We start from the raw sequence: 5459 nt of genomic DNA, 5'->3' as shown, positions 1-5459 counted from the left end.
ATTGAACAAGCTGATCAACTCTATGCGAAGGAGATGTATCGCGCTGCATGAGGCAAATTGTGGTCCTTACTTTTTTTGTTAACTAACAGATGTATATCTGCATTCCCAGTCATGTGAAATCCATAGACTAGGGCATAATGAATGTATTTTAGTATATGAGCATGCATCCAAAAGTGTTGAAATTCAATTTGAAATGTAAATTACATTTTTGTCAATTAGCAGACACTCCTATCCAGAGCAACTTACTAGTCGGTGGTGATATTGGTGATTGATTGATTTATCATTATTATTATTCATTATCAAATTATATTTATATTTATTTATCAAATTATATTTATTATTATTATCAAATTATCATTATCCAATTCAAATTGAATTTCGACAGCTACTATATGCTTCCATAGATAGTAACAGAGAGGTGTTAATTTAATTTGGACATTTTTGTGAATATGGAATAAAAAAAACTTTATAACCTGAGTTTCAGGCCCTGACAAGTGTGATGTTGACATCATTTCACATAATTTTATAATATGAAAAACAAATCAATAAAGAAATCTGTATTTATTTTGTATTTTTTACAATTAACAATACAATATATTTCCATAAAGGTAGTTAGCAACTGCAGTGGAATAGAACATCAGTTGGTCTGGGACAACATTGACATTAGCAACCTCTAGAGCTTGTTGAATAGATAAGGTTAGTCCACTTTGGTGTCCTAATTAAGGTGACAGAATCATTGAATTTTTCAGCATTTTTAACATAAAAGAAGCCCTTAATAGATTAAAATAAAAAATCACTGACACGGTGTCCCTCTTTGAGATGTTCTTTTTTTTTAAAGTGGTAGTTGTCGGAAGATGACAAATGTCTTAGCAATTTGCTGAGGTACACACTGGGTGCCTCTAACTAAGTTTAGTAATGTGTGGTTCCCAGTTTCAAACATAACGTTTGATGTGCTCCACAGGGGACCCCAGTTCTCCACCGACTCTGTAATAGGAAGTAGTTGATGAATATGAAAGGTCATGTGATTCATAGCATATAAATCTGGGACTTTTGTGACAAAGGTTGTCAACAATTAATTTGCTCTCAATAGGTCATTTGGACTTATTGATTCTAGAAGCAGCAAGCCAATACCTTCAACTAGAAAGTGCCTTAGATAGATCATTGGAAGAATTACCATTAACACAAATGAGTGAGTAAAACAAAAGCCAGTTCCCCCATTCAGAAGCTTTACAAAGTGCTCTTTGACCTTGGAGTTCTGGTAACACTCTTTAGAAGCATTACACTATTCAAGCGTTTGTCAACGTCACCAACTTCTCTACCAATGTACCATGGGGAAATATGATGTAAAGAGTCAAACCACAAGTTGTTCATGTACTTAGTAACACCTAAGAGGAAAACCTTTGACAATGTCAAATGAGTCAATAAGCAACAAAGGGGATGCACCTTTAACACTATTTCTTATTGCATTATATCTTACTGCATGATTGCTCTTAAAGGGCAACTCATTCATAACAAGTGTATAGGCCATATGGATATCTGGTGATTTGAAAACTGATGCACCATCAGAATTCTATGTCAATTAAATATTGTTTACATCAGATAATGCTTCAATAGTTTTGTATTGTTTAACATCATAAATGCCTTCAATGTTTTCCTCAGATTATGTGATAAAATCCAACAGATTGCTATTCTCAAACATTTCACGTAGTTGTTGCTTCATTGGAATTACAATGAAAAAACGTTTTTTTTGGTGTGTTCGACCTTGTCTCTGTATGGCAATAACTGCACGTAGCATTACAGTTAGAACCTATGTGTGTAGAACATTCAGGGCAAACAAAATTAAACTCCACTATACCCTTACATACTTTGAAAATGTATGAACAGGTGGTAAAGAGATTACAGTTTGGCTTCAATGCAGAGAGCAACGTAAGCAGCCCTTGCAGAGCAAGCCATGACAGATTGAATCATACAACAAAACACATGATGAGAACAATAGCACCACCAACAGTAAGGCTTGATCTGTCAAAGAGTGGTCTTCCATATGCCTCTTGCTCTCTTTCGTCTAAGGGGTCTTCATCAGTGTCCATATCTTCAAATGTTGCCTGAAATTAAATCATGCCAAATTTAGTGTGAGACAAAGTAAGCACTTATATTCTGTTATCTAAATAATATAGAAAATGTGCTCTCCATTGCATAAGACAGCATATTGTTATGTACATGAAAGGGTAGCCTCGCTAGCCATCCGTTTAATTATTTTCAAGCAATTTTGTAGTTTTTGTAAATCCATAAGAAGATATTCACAAGGTCAGACGGAGCAACAATTCAACCTACCTGGCCATCATCATCCATGTCTTCATCATGGTCCAAGTCTAGTCCAGTATTCCTGAGGTTCCCCTGAAACAAATGAGGACATATTGTGTCAGCAAACTTCAGGCTTTGAGGACTATGCGTCTTTTGAGGGAAAGGCCATGATGATTAGCTGAGCCTACCTGCTTCTCACGTTTTTTTCCTTCATCATGGTCCAAGTTCAGTTGGGCATTCATTCACAAGGTTCCCCTGAAACAAAGTAGAGGAGACTGTGTCAGCACTGCTAGCAAACCTGTGCAAACCTAGTGGGTCTAATGTTTCCTGGCTATTTTCATCCACATCATACTTGTCCAAGTTCAATTGAGCATCCATGCAGTTCTCATACAACAAATAATAATTTTATTCAGAGATATTAGAGGCAAAGGTTAGGCAAGCTAACTAGCTAACGTTACTTACATTGCTTCATCGATATCTTATAGTTGACATCCCGGAGGTACCGTTTATACCTCGACATTGGCAAATTAGAGCTACTGCTGAACACCAAAATAAAAGTAACGGTAGCTAAAGTTAGCTACAAAAATTTTAAGGAAGAAACTTTAAGCACTCAAGCGGTCCTTAAGTCAATTCCAAGCCTTGATGAAGCGGTTGCTCAGCGGTGCTCGTGAGGTGTGACTTCTAAAGACAGTGCTCAAGCGCACCACGTTTGGAAATAAATCTTCAAAGACTGAAAGTTTTTTCGCCAGTCACTTGGTCGGAGGACAACTTACATCGTTAAACATTAGCTAGAAGAACTGAAAACCAAGAAAACAACATAGGGAGTGTATTTAGCTTGACCTTTTTAATGTAAGTCACTTTGGAGACCTTCACTTGCTGGAGGCATGTGTAACATTGGGTTTCTACCTCCAACTTTGTAGCCAAACGTTAAACCAAAAAAATCATAACATTATTTCTATTAGTTAGCTAACGTAAGCTAGCTTCCTTGTTCATGAAAGACTTAGATAATGTTAGCCTACCAGAGACACATCATTTCTATGTAGTGTTAGCTTCAACAAATAACAACCCTGGATAGCTTACTAGCTACACAAGTAATGTTAAACTCATAGAGACTGATATAGGCCATTCGTGGCCAAAATGCCATTTTAGCATGGTCAGCGCCGTTGAGAGCTTCCACCATGCTTCTGCCATTTTAAAGTAGTCAACTGGGTGGGGATTCCTATAGGTTGTAGCCCTAACCCTTTGAACCGTACAATCACATATTTGTGATCATTATTGAGTGGTCCCTTCAGTGTACCATCGCAAATATGTGATTGGAACAGTAGCAACAGAACGTATGATGCAACAAACGGGTTACACAGCATTGTTGTCTGAAAAGCATCTAAACAATGTTTTGTGGTGATGAGAAATAAAGGTCTTCACAACTTTATTCCTCAATTTCACCTTCATCATCCAAGTATCACATGGAATACTTCCACATCCAAACTCATTCCATAAACCAATCTAAATAACAGGTTGCGCTGACAAAAAAACTAAATATAAGTTAGCGACCTAACAGCTAGACTTGCTTACAATGTACCACATCCCTGGTAAGCACAAGGGAGAAATGTCATATTGTTTAGAAAAGAGATGCGTGTCAGCTAAGCTAACAGCAGCTAAATTCTTTATAAAGGCAGCCATGTTTTTTATGTTTGACAAGCGAAAACTCCCTAGTCCCAGAATGCCATTCACTACAAGACGCTAGTAAACAAAGTCAAAGTCAAAGATGGTTGCGCCCATTGCCTGAAAAATATTAGTTTGGCCACTTTCAGAATATTACAAATCTTCTATGTACAGTTGAAGTCAGAAGTTTACATACACTTAGGTTGGAGTCAATAAAACTCATTTTTCAACCACTCCAGAAATTTCTTGTTGACATCATTTGAGTCAAATGGAGGTGTACCTGTGGATGTATTTCAAGGCCTACCTTCAAACTCAGTGCCTCTTTGCTTGACATCATGGGAAAATCAAAAGAAATCAGCCAAGATCTCGACAAGTCTGTTTCATCCTTGGGAGCAATTTCCAAACGCCTGAAGTTACCATGTTCATCTGTACAAACAATTACATTTACATTACATTTAAGTCATTTAGCAGACGCTCTTATCCAGAGCGACTTACAAATTGGTGCATTCACCTTATGATATCCAGTGGAACAACCATTTTACAATAGTGCATCTAAATCTTTTAGGGGGGGGGGGGTTAGAAGGATTACTTTATCCTATCCTAGGTATTCCTTAAAGAGGTGGGGTTTCAGGTGTCTCCGGAAGGTGGTGATTGACTCCGCTGACCTGGCGTCGTGAGGGAGTTTGTTCCACCATTGGGGTGCCAGAGCAGCGAACAGTTTTGACTGGGCTGAGCGGGAACTGTACTTCCTCAGAGGTAGGGAGGCGAGCAGGCCAGAGGTGGATGAACGCAGTGCCCTTGTTTGGGTGTAGGGCCTGATCAGAGCCTGAAGGTACGGAGGTGCCGTTCCCCTCACAGCTCCGTAGGCAAGCACCATGGTCTTGTAGCGGATGCGAGCTTCAACTGGAAGCCAGTGGAGAGAGCGGAGGAGCGGGGTGACGTGAGAGAACTTGGGAAAGTTGAACACCAGACGGGCTGCGGCGTTCTGGATGAGTTGTAGGGGTTTAATGGCACAGGCAGGGAGCCCAGCCAACAGCGAGTTGCAGTAATCCAGACGGGAGATGACAAGTGCCTGGATTAGGACCTGCGCCGCTTCCTGCGTGAGGCAGGGTCGTACTCTGCGAATGTTGTAGAGCATGAACCTACAGGAACGGGTCACCGCCTTGATGTTAGTTGAGAACGACAGGGTGTTGTCCAGGATCACGCCAAGGTTCTTAGCACTCTGGGAGGAGGACACAATGGATTTGTCAACAATAGCACGCAACTATAAACACCATGTGACCACACAGCCGTCATACCGCTCAGGAAGGAGACGCGTTCTGTCTCCTAGAGATGAACATACTTTGATGCGAAAAGTGAAAATCAATCCCAGAACAACAGCAAAGGACCATGCTGGAGTAAACAGGTACAAAAGTATCTATATCCACAGTAAAACGAGTCCTATATCGACATAACCTGAAAGGCCGCTCAGCAAGGAAGAAGCCACTGCTCCAAAA

General features: G+C 39.7%; 1 long non-coding RNA gene across 1 annotated transcript; it reads right to left on the bottom strand.

The window, feature by feature from the left end:
* Positions 1 to 614: 614 nt before the first annotated feature.
* Positions 615 to 4831, bottom strand: LOC129850098 (uncharacterized). Its single transcript, XR_008758717.1, has 3 exons — positions 2490 to 4831; positions 2332 to 2394; positions 615 to 2102 (listed from the first exon to the last, which is right to left on the bottom strand). It is a non-coding gene; the product is annotated as an uncharacterized LOC129850098 (long non-coding RNA).
* Between the last annotated feature and the right edge of the window lie 628 nt (positions 4832 to 5459).

Source organism: Salvelinus fontinalis, chromosome 3 (assembly GCF_029448725.1).
Source record: "Salvelinus fontinalis isolate EN_2023a chromosome 3, ASM2944872v1, whole genome shotgun sequence".
Taxonomy (NCBI): Eukaryota; Metazoa; Chordata; class Actinopteri; order Salmoniformes; family Salmonidae; genus Salvelinus; species Salvelinus fontinalis.
Note: the sequence above shows the minus strand (reverse complement) of the source record. Positions and strands in the feature narration are given on the sequence as shown.